We start from the raw sequence: 12,242 nt of genomic DNA, 5'->3' as shown, positions 1-12,242 counted from the left end.
CAATCCCTCCCAGCATCAGAGTCTTTTCCAATGAGTCAACTCTTCACATGAGGTGGCCAAAGTACTGGAGTTTCAGCTTTAGCATCATTCCTTCCAAAGAAATCCCAGGGCTGATCTCCTTAAGGATGGACTGGTTGGATCTCCTTGCAGTCCAAGGGACTCTCAAGAGTCTTCTCCAACACCACAGTTCAAAAGCATCAATTCTTCAGCACTCAGCTTTCTTCACAGTCCAACTCTCACATCCATACATGACCACTGCAAAAACCATAGCCTTGACTAGACGGACCTTTGTTGGCAAAGTAATGTCTCTGCTTTTCAATATGCTATCTAGGTTGGCCATAACTTTTCTTCCAAGGAGTAAGCATCTTTTAATTTCATGGCTGCAGTCACCATCTGCAGTGATTTTGGAGCCCAGAAAAATAAAGTCTGATACTGTTTCCACTGTTTCCCATCTATTTCCCATGAAGTGATGGGACCAGATGCCATGATCTTCATTTTCTGAATGTTGAGCTTTAAGCCAACTTTTTCACTCTCTACTTTCACTTTCATCAAGAGGGTTTTTAGTTCCTCTTCTAGTGGGTAGATTGTATGTAATCATGGAAGCTGGGGAAGCAGTCTGTGCAATTAATCAAGATCAGCCAAAAAAGAACCTGAATGAAGATGAGAAGACAGATGAAATGAAACTCACATCTGCTTTTCACCACCTCCAACCTGGTACCTTGGATGAGCTACAGGAAAAGCCATGCTCTAATCTCGGAGAGGCATGTACTTGTAGCCTAGGATATAAAGAGCAGATCTGGTGGGAGCTGGGAGCAGGAGTAGGGGGCGGGGTGGGGGGTTGGGTGCCATCTGACAGAGGCAAGGTGAGCTGGCAGACCAGTGACAATGTATGTGAGCTGCCGCCATATTTGGGTGCCCTTCCAAAAATAACAAAATGGCTTTGGCTTCATTTTGGTCGTCCAAATCTTATGTGAAGTTGTCTAGTGGTCAACTTGAATGGGAAATCAAACAGGAAAGGGTATTCTGGGAAATGTAGTTCCACTCAGTTACACTGACACTGTACAAGCCATCAGACTTAGTAACTCTAAATGTATCCATTTGATTATAAAGCTGCTGTCCACTTCTTAAACTTCACTGTAGCTGTAAGTCTATATTAAGGCTCTTCTAAGAAAAAGGAAAGTGAAAGTGAAGTCGCTCAGTCGTGTCCGACTCTGCAACCCCATGGACTGTAGCCTACCAGACTCCTCTGTCCATGGGATTTTCTAGGCAATAGTACTGGAGTGGATTGCCTTTTCCTTCTCCAGGGGATCTTCCCGACCCAGGGATGGAACCCAGCTCTCCCGCATTGTAGACAGATGCTTGACCATCTGAGCCACCAGGGAAGTCTTTCTAAGAAAAGTATACTCAAAAATAAAAACCTTAACTAATGATTAAATGCTAGTATCTTTAGCTGGAAAGAATTAATAAGTCTATGTAGAAAGATAGTCATTTCTTTAGGCTAAATGTGTCAAACTTTATACATTTGATACAGTTTACACAATGACTTCAATAGCTAAGAGTTGGACACGACTAAAGCAACTTCACACGCATGCACACCCACAACGGCTTCACATGGATTATTAGCTAAACATCCAGTCAGCTCCCAAAATCTGTAGAGCCCAAGGTCTCTGACTCACCATTTATCACCTCACAACACTTTGGCTTTATCCACTTGGGTCTTCCACAGGTTTCATGCTTATTTACTTCTTCAGGAAACTTAAAAGGTTAAATCTGTTTCCATGTTGATATACTAGGGGTGGCATCTCGTATAATGTAACTATCCAACTGTAGAGGATTGGCAGAACACATTTTGATTCATCTATATAACGGAGAACTATTCTGCTTTTACAACTGATATTGTAGAGCAGCATATTTAATTACTCAGTGCTATATTCATTAAAGGAAGCAAGTTACATAAGAAGATAGTCTCGCTTTTGTAATCTGTAGCACATATGTGTGACAGAGCTGTCCACATGGAGACAGGCTGACTGGAGGTGCTTGGCGGAGTATTTGTTGCTGGCAGCAGGGAGTCATAGGAAGCAGACACACTAAGTGTATGATATGAACTAACTTAGGAACTTGGTTTGTCTTTTATCCTTTCACTCTCTTTGGCTTTAGAAACTTCAAAAGCTGCAAGACACATAAAGTTTATCTGGATTATCTCATCATTTGGAGCACTCAAGTGTCTGCTTCAATATGCCTTAAAACCCCAATTGCCAAATGAAAGCGGTACTTTGTGCTTCTCACACAGATTCTTACTAAGGATCCCAAAGCACCAGATAAGTGTTATTTTTGCCTTCCTTCACTTCTCTGAAGAAACTCAGCATAAAGTCCTGGGCAATCTGACTCACAATATGTATCAATTAATACTAACCTAAACTGTCCAAGGCACGCTTCTACAAATAGATATATTTTTATTCCTAGTTCATGCTCTCAAAAGATATGAATCCCACGGAACTATAAGACAAATATGGAAATTAATAAAACATGTAGCTTATCTCTAGTCTAAAGATTACATATCCACACAGAGGATTAACTACTTGTATCTGAAAAAAAAAAAAATACCAAACTTCTTGGCCCCTTACAGAGCACACTGCACATTTTTTCCTTTCTGCATCTCTGTGCTGGCCATTCAACTTTCAAAAGCAAAAGTCTGTCCCCTGCTATTTAAATTCATAACAGAAATGCAATCAAAGATAAATTATTTCCTTAAATATAAGTGTATAGCTGTGTGATCTGACTTAAATCAGCTTTAGTGGTTACTGGGTAGAAGTAATTCATTTCATCAACTTGGTACATGTCTTGCCCAAGTTTATTCTGCAATAAGCAACAATGACTAAAAGAAAGACCTTGGTCTCCTCACTCCTACTCCATATTACTACATACCCAACTGTTTTCCTTTCATTATTTTGACTCCCAAATTATGATTTGGTCACATGAGTTTCATAAATATAAAAATTACAAAGTTACAAAAAAGACACTATCCTCTTATGTAACTTGCTTTATTTTAATGGACATGGTACTGAGTAATTAAATATGCTTCTCTACAATATCAGTTGTAAAATTAGAATAGTTCTCCATTATAAAGATGAATCAAAATGTGTTTAACCAATCCCCTGTAACTGGATATTTACATTATATAAGACACCATCACTAACATATCAACATGGAAACAGATTAAACTTTTTGTTTCCTAAAGCTGTTAATTCATTTAATGTTGAAATGCAGGATATTTTGAAAGGGTGAATCATCTTCATTTATAGTAAATGCTTTAATGCATGTATCTAGTAATGCTGCAGTGTATCCTTTTATGGTTAATTTTCACTTGTATAAAAAATTTGCATTAGATGCTTGTTTACTCATATGCATAATTTTTAAAACGTGGGAGATCTAAAAAGCCAAGGATTACCAACTGTTATCTGGACATGTTTAAGAGACCTACTCACTAATTTAGTGAAGTACATTACAGTAGGATTTATACACATATGAATATAGGTTATATTTTTAAAACTGGGATTTTTCTCCCTAGCATGTGAAACTTTCTGGTTTCAATTTTATTCTACACATTTAACTCTGAAATAAATAGGTTGCTACATACCACAGTAACTGTGGATGGACAGGGGTCAGCAGGAAACAATGAAACTGTCAACACAAACAAACGGCAACTGGGCATGGGTAGCAAATAGGACGTGGGTGTTTTATGAGGAAAGCCCAGGAGGTTTGAGTCACAGGGAGGAAAGATGGGTTTTACCATCCAAATCGACCACATATTATAAGTTAATTAAGCTTCTAGAAATTGTTCCAGATAGTGGAGAAATTATGAGGGAAACAGATATATGGCATATATATTATCTATCTGTACAGAGGAGTCAGGGGTGGAACCCAAAGCAAAGTCTGGCACTGAGGGGATCAGGGGACAAGTACATTAGGGAGAGAAGAAAACAGAGAGGTGGTACTAGAGCGATAAGAGGAGATGAGAACAACATAAAGTGAGAGGGTGACAGCCTGCACAGAGGATGGGCAAATGGGAATAGCACAGTGCTGTTCAGGCAAGGCCACCCCACCAGGAGCACAGTTAGTGTCTTCTTTACCTGTGCTTTGTGGCCACCCAATGCAGATTGAGACAACTACTAACCTGAGAGCCAGATGTGGTGCAGTGTAGCAGGTTTCCCAGACAAGAGGTGTTGAATCAAAAAACAATGCATGGACATGTATGCTCTATGTGTCTCAAATCTACTGCCTCAAAATTATACTGACTTTACACTTTTTGAGGATCCCAAGAGGTCAAGTTAATTATATATATCCAAAAATTATATGTATATATCACGCTAAGTTGAGAAATCTGTATGCAGGTCAGGAAGCAACAGTTAGAACTGGACATTGAACAACAGACTGGTTCCAAATAGGAAAGGAGTACATCAAGGCTGTATATTGTCACCCTGCTTATTTAACTTATATGCAGAATACATCATGAGAAATGTTAGGCTGGATGATGCACAAGCTGGAATCAAGATTGCCAGGAGAAATATCAATAACCTCAGATATGCAGATAACACCACTCTTATGGCAGAAAGTGAAGAAGAACTCAAGAGCCTCTTGAAGAAAGTGAAAAGGTTGGCTTAAAGCTCAACATTCAGAAAACGAAGATCATGGCGTCTGGTCCCATCACTTCATGGCAAATAGATTGGGAAACAGTGGAAACAGTGGCTGACTTTATTTTGGGGGGGCTCCAAAATCACTGCAGATGGTGATTGCAGCCATGAAATTAAAAGACACTTACTCCTTGGAAGGAAAGTTATGGCCAACCTCGATAGCATATTAAAAAGCAGAGACATTACTTTGCCAACAAAGGCCTGACTAGTTAAGGCTATGGTTTTTCCAGTAGTCATGTATGGATGTGAGAGTTGGACTATAAAGAAAGCTGAGTGCCAAAGAATTAATGCTTTTGAACTGTGGTGTTGGAGAAGACTTTTGAGAGTCCCTTAGACTGCAAGGAGGTCCAACCAGTCCATCCTAAAGGAGACCAGTCCTGAGTGTTCATTGGAAGGAGTTATGTTGAAGCTGAAACTTCAATACTTTGGCCACCCGATGCAAAGAGGTGACTAATTTGAAAAGACCCTGATGCTGGGAAAGATTGAAGGCGGGAGGAGAAGGGGACGACAGAGGATGAGATGGTTGGATGGCATCACCGACTCGATGGACATGAGTTTGGGTAAACTCTGGGAGTTAGTGATGGACAGGGAGGCCAGGCATGCTGCAGTCCTTGGGGTTGCAAAGAGTCAGACATGATTGACTGACTGAACTGAACAGAAATATTTATCAAAAGGATGCATATCTTATATAAACTAAATGATACATGGCAAACATTTCTTAATAAAGTGCTGTGACTTATAACTATACTGTGAGACAAGGCTAGAACCAGGATGAGAAAAGTGAAAATTTTGTGTCACTCCAGACACAAAATTTAAGGGAACTTTCAAAATCTTAGGAATCAAGAAAGTAACATTTTAGTGCAGTATTTTTTCAAATATAAATTTTAATTTAGCCAGACTTCAGACAATACTACAAAGCTACAGTAATTAAAACAGCACGGTATTGGCATAAAAACAGACATATGGATTAAGGAACAGAATAGAAACCCACACAGCTATGGTCAATTAATCTTCCACAAAGGAGGAAAAAGTATCTAATGGGAAAAAGAGAGTCTCTCCAGCAAGTGACTTGGAAAATTTGGACAGTCACACATACATCAATGAAATCAGAACACACCCTCACACCATCCACAAAAATAAACTCAAAATGGCTTAAAACTTAAATATAAGACATGACACCATGAAAATCCTAAAAGAGAACATAGACAAAGCATTCTCTGACATAAATTTTACCAATACTTTCCTAGGACAGTTTCCTAAGGCAACAGAAATAAAAGCAAACATAAACTAATGGAACCTAATCAAACTTATAAGCTTTTGCACAGCAAAGGAAACCATAAACAAAATGAAAAGACAACCTACAGAATGGGAGAAAATATTTGCAAATGATACAACCAACAAGGGCTTAATTTCCAAACTATATAAACAAACAACAGTAACAAAATAAAAAACAAACAACCCAATCAAAAAATAAGAAGACCAAACAGAGACTTCTACAAAGAGACATACAGATGGCCAATGTGCACATGAAAATACTCATCATTACTAATTATTAGAAAAATGCAGATCAAAACTTCAATAAGGTAACAGCTTACTTGGCTCAGAATAGCCATCATTAAAAAGTTCACAAATAATAAACATTGGAAATGGTGTGGAGAAAAGGAAACCCTCTTACACTGTTAGTGGGACTGGAAATTGGTGCGTCCACTATGGAAAACAGTATAGAGGTTCCTATAAAAACTAAAAATAGGGTTATCATATTATCCAGCAATCTCACTCCTGGACACATATCCAGATAAAACTATAATTTGAAAAGATACATGCACTCCTATGGTCACAGAAGTACTCCTTACAATAGCCAAGACACAGAAATCACCTAAATGTCCAATGATAGATGAAAGGATCAAGATGTGGTATACATATACAATGGAATATTATTCAGCCATAAAAAGGTCATATGCAGCAACATGGATGGAGCTAGAGATTATCATACTAAACTAAGTAAGTTAAAAGATAAAGACAAATACCATAAGATATCCCTTATATGTGGAATCTAAAATATGACATGAATGAACATATCTACAGAATGTTCTATCTATCTGTGAATAGACTCACAGACATAGAGAAAAGACCTGTGGTTGCCATGGAAGAGGGAAGGATTGGGAGTTTGGGATTAGCAGATGCAAACTATTACATATAGAATGGATAAACAACTAGGTCCTACTGTATAGCAGAAGGAACTATATTCAATATTCTGTAATAAATCATAATGGAAAATAATATATATATATATATATATTCAATTGCTTGCTGTACACCAGAAACTGTATAACATTGTAAGTCAACTATACTTCAATAAAATTTTGAAAAATGTGTTGCCAAAATATTAATTTATCCATGATAAGCCAAGTATCCAAATGTCCATGATGAAGAAAACACCAAAATTTAAATAAAGATCCCAACCATGGCTCACTTTCCCCCCTCATCCTAACCCTAGTTCTGTTGAATCCTGATTTCCTGGGGATTTTTTGCCACCTTCATAAATTTTCCACCCAAGACCAAGTTTCTTCACTTGCCTCAACCTAGTTCTGACACTAGTATAGTTATTTGGTAAAAGAATGGGCCACTCTTAACCATCCTCCATCCTCCTGTCTCCCTCCCTGTGATGCCCACAGCATTTTACCAAAGCTATGACAGCTGAAGGGGCAGCCTTTACACACCCTCAGATTCCAGAGTCCCCTCTAAACTCCAGTCACTGGCAGCTCTGGGCCTCACAAAGCTAGTGCCCTCACTCCAGACATAGAATTGACATGATTAGATTTTGCTTATTTAATATGACCTGAGGACTGTGTTCTCCCACCATCAATTCCAAGGGGATTTGACCCTTCTGTCTTTACTCTCATTATATTATCAGCTTCTACCACAGTTCCTGGTACACAGCATGTACTGTCCCTTCCCCACCACCCCATCCCCCACAAAGAATCTTTTTGGATAAATAAGGAACTCCTTTAGATTGCATGCAGAGGTGAATAAAAGCAACCCCCAAGATAAAAGAAAAAATTAAAAGTAGTTGAAGAAATGAATTAGCAATATTTGTCAATTATAAATTAAAGAATCTGTATTCAGAAAATCCAAATAGCTCAAAAAACAAATCAGCAAACGTGGATTTAGCATATCTGTCTACAATAGGACCCCTTTTCTTGAGGTCCAGAAGGGAAATGGACTTTGAGAGGACAGAACCCACAAAACTGATCACAAACTCTATATATGCTTCTCAAAGTTTTCTTCAGTTATGGTTAACAAGTGCTATCTTAAAAGACGATTAAAATGGCAACGCTCATCCAAGACTTGGCTCAATAGCATTTTCTATAAAATAAAATGGGCTTCCCTGGTAGCTCAGTGGTAAAGAATCCACCTGCCAATGCAGGAGACATGGGTTCATTCCCTGGGTCAGGAAGATCCTCTAGAGAAGGAAATGGCAACCCACTTCAGTATTCTTGCCTGGAAAATCCGATTGACAAAGGGGCCTGGTGGGCTACAGACCATGGAGTTGCAAAAGAATTGGACATAACTTAGTGACAAAACAACAACAAATATAATAAAATATCACTGATTATGATGCATTCCACTTTAACCTGGTGGGCTTTTCACCAATCCGGGGAATTCTCTGGTGGCACCAGTGATATTACTTTTTACATTATCTTACAATTCTCAGACCAAGTACCCTTCTGTCCATAAGCATTCTAAAGTCGATTCTTCACCTTGTATGTGACAGCCTGGAGTCCTGCCAACCGTGGAGAACAAAATCTCAAGAACTACCCAGTGGTAAAGCACATTACAAGCAGTCTCACCTCTGGCCATGCAGCAGCTTCACGGCCCTTGGAGGACAAATGTCTGTCTGTGACCTCTGACAGAGTTTTCTTTCCCTGACTATTAGTGCATTTTCCCCTGACCCTGCTCTCCACTCTGCCCCCGGAGTTCCTACACACTCAGACCTAAAGGTATTCCCCAGCATATAAGATCTCTTGATTCTAAGTACTGGCAAGAATCTGGATCACCTAACCCAAAGGTTTCTACACAGAGGCAGGGGATCAACAGGATGTCAAATGGGTCAGATTTTACTTCCCACCCTTGCCCCTGCCTCCTTCCACATACATCCCAGAGAAGTATCAGTGTTCTGCGTAACAGTTAAACTGGGGGGAGAAAAAATAATTTCCATTAAAAGAGTGCACTCATTTTTGCAGAGGAAGATAAAGCATTAAGCCATGACATTACTCATGGCTCTTGGTAGCAAACACTGAAATGCAAGTCAGGCTGCTGTAAGATGGAAGAAAGAGTAGAGGGACTTAATGGCTTATTAATAAAATGACAGTGTCTCAGGAATCATTTGCTTCAGGCAATCCTGGATCAGGGCTCATGAAAGACCCTTAGTACTAGTTCTCTCTCTGTCTTGTGGTTTGACTCCCTACATGTTAGCATCCTTCTCAGCCTGGCCCTTCACTGTGGCTTACCAGAGCTATAGCAAGCCCCAGGCACTCAACCTCCCATATCTCAGAAGCTTCAACAAACATAATTGCTCAATACTTACAAATTAAGTCCTGAAATCAAATCTCTTTGCCCAGGTCTCCATCCTATGTCCATACTTGAGCCCATCATCACAGGCAGAGGACATGGATCATACTGATTGGCAAGACCTCTGCCCATGGAATTTTCCAGGCAAGAATACTGGAGTGGGGTGCCATTTCCTACTTTAGGGGATCTTCCTGACTCAGGGATCAAAGCTGCACCTCTTGCATCTCCTGCATCGGCACACAGATTCTCACCATTAGTGCCACTCGGAAAATGCAGACCTTCGTAACATGCCCACATCTAGAGCTCGGGCATTAGACCGGCTTCATACACACTGTGTATGAAGGAAACACCAGGTGCTGTTGGCAGAAGAAAAGGATGTGATACTGGGCAGTGTGAAAGAAACAAACACACAAAATTTAGATCCCAGCAAAGATGGGCACAATAAAGGACAGAAATGGTATGGACCTAACAGAAGGAGAAGATATTAAGAAGAGGTGGCAAGAATACAAAGAACTGTACAAAAAAGATCTTCACGACCCAGATAATCACAATGGTGTGATCACTCACCTAGAGCCAGACATTCTGGAATGTGAAGTCAAGTGGGCCTTAGAAAGCAGCACTACAAACAAAGCTAGTGGAGGTGATGGAATTCCAGCTGAGCTATTGATGATGCTGTGAAAGTGCTGCACTCAATATGCCAGCAAATTTGGAAAACTCAGCAGTGGCCACAGGACTGGAAAAGGTCAGTTTTCATTCCAATCCCAAAGAAAGGCAATGCCAAAGAATATTCAAATTACTGCACATTTGCACTCATCTCACACACTAGTTAAGTAATGCTCAAAATTCTCCAAGCCAGGCTTCAGCAATATGTGAACTGCAAAATTCCAGATGTTCAAGCTGGTTTTTAGAAAAGGCAGAGGAACCAGAGATCAAATTGCCAACATCCACTGGATCATCGAAAAAGCAAGAGAGTTCCAGAAAAACATCTATTTCTGCTTTATTGACTATGCCAAAGCCTTTGACTGTGTGGATTACAATAAAGTGTGGAAAATTCTGCAAGAGATGGGAATATCAGACCACCTGTCCTACCTCTTGAGAAATCTGTTTGCAGGTCAGGAAGCAACAGTTATAACTGTACATGGAACAACAGACTGGTTCCAAATCAGGAAAGGAGTATGTCAAGGCTGTATATTGTCACCCTGCTTATTTAACTTATATGCAGAGTACATCATGAGAAACGCTGGGCTGGAAGAAGCACAAGCTGGAATCAGGATTTCCGGGAGAAATATCAATAACCTCAGATATGCAGATGACACCATCCTTATGGCAGAAAGTGAAGAGGAACTAAAAAGTCTCTTGATGAAAGTGAAAGAGGAGAGTGAAAAAGTTGGCTTAAAGCCCAACATTCAGAAAACTAAGATCATGGCATCCAGTCCCATCACTTCATGGCAAATATATGGGGAAACAGTGGAAACAGTGGTTGACTATTTTTTTGGTGCTCCAAAATCACTGCAGATGGTGACTCCCTGCAGTCATGAAATTAAAAGAAGCATACTCCTTGGAAGAAAAGTTATGACCAACCTAGACAGCATATTAAAAAGCAGAGACATTACTTTGTCAACAAAGGTCCATCTAGTCAAGGCTATGGTTTTACTCGTAGTCATGTATAGATGTGAGAGTTGGACTGTGAAGAAAGCTGAGCACCGAAGAATTGATGCTTTTGAACTGTGGTACTGGAGAAGACTCTTAAGAGTCCCTTGGACTGCAAGGAGGTCCAACCAGTCCATCGTAAAGGAAATCAGTCCTGAGTGTTCATTGGAGAGACTGATGTTGGAGCTGAAACTCCAATACTTTGGCCACCTGATGCAAAGAGCTGACTCATTTGAAAATATCCTGATTCTGGGAAAGATTGAGGGCAGGAGGAAAAGGGGACAACAGAGGATGAGATGGTTGGATGGCACCACCAACTCGAAGGATGTGAGTTTGGGTAAAGTCTGGGAGTTGGTGATGGATGAGGAGGCCTGGCGTGCCGTGGTCCATGGGGTCACAAAGAATCAGACACGACTGAGCGACTGAACTGAACTGACAAATGGGAAGAATACAACTCAGGAGTGACAGAAACAGGACAGAAACTATATTTCTTTTTTTTTTTTTTTTTTAGACTGGAACATACTTGACCTATATCTCATTACTCCAATCTAGATGAATGGATTCATTTGCTGGGGCTGCCATAACAAAACAACACTGTCTGGGAAGCTTAAATAACAACTGTGAGAAATTTATTTTCTCACAATTCTGGAGGCTAGAAATCTGAGGTCAGGGTGTCAGCATGGCTGGCTTCCTCTACAGCCTCTCTTCTTGGCTTGCAGATGGCTGTCTTCTCCCTCTGTCTTCACATGGTCTCCCCTCCATGGGTGTCTGGGTCTAATCTCCTCTTTTAAGGACACCAGTCATAATGGATTAGGGCCCACCCTAATGACCTCATTTTAATTTCATTACTTATTGAAAGACTCCATCTCCAAGTCTAGTCACATTCTGAGGTATTGGGGGTTAGAAGATCAACATACACTTGGAGGAGGGGAAAACAATTCAGTCCATAGAATGGGCTTCATGACACCAAGCAAGTTATGGGTACTTCGTATCAGTGAGTGAAGGTAGCCACACAAAGGTGACTCCACAAAGATAGGGATATGGATGGTATATCCCTGCCCAGGCAACGTAGGCACAGGGCACACAGTGGTCTTCTGGGTACCTTACACACTGTATATGAACCAAGACAACCGAAACGAATCAGCAGCCTTTGTCCATCACAAATTTCATCAATAAAAGATTAAATAAACCATAACTGCAGCAACTGTAACATATTTTCAAGTAAACTACTTTTAAAAATAGCAAGTTCTCCTGAAATTTTTCATCAAATAAGATAAATCTTTTACACCACTTATACAAATGTCAGTTCCAACATTATCTTTTTCACAC

Source organism: Bubalus bubalis, chromosome 3 (assembly GCF_019923935.1).
Source record: "Bubalus bubalis isolate 160015118507 breed Murrah chromosome 3, NDDB_SH_1, whole genome shotgun sequence".
In the NCBI taxonomy this organism is placed as follows: Eukaryota; Metazoa; Chordata; class Mammalia; order Artiodactyla; family Bovidae; genus Bubalus; species Bubalus bubalis.
The sequence above is the reverse complement of the archived record's forward strand: the minus strand, read 5'-3'. Positions refer to the sequence as shown.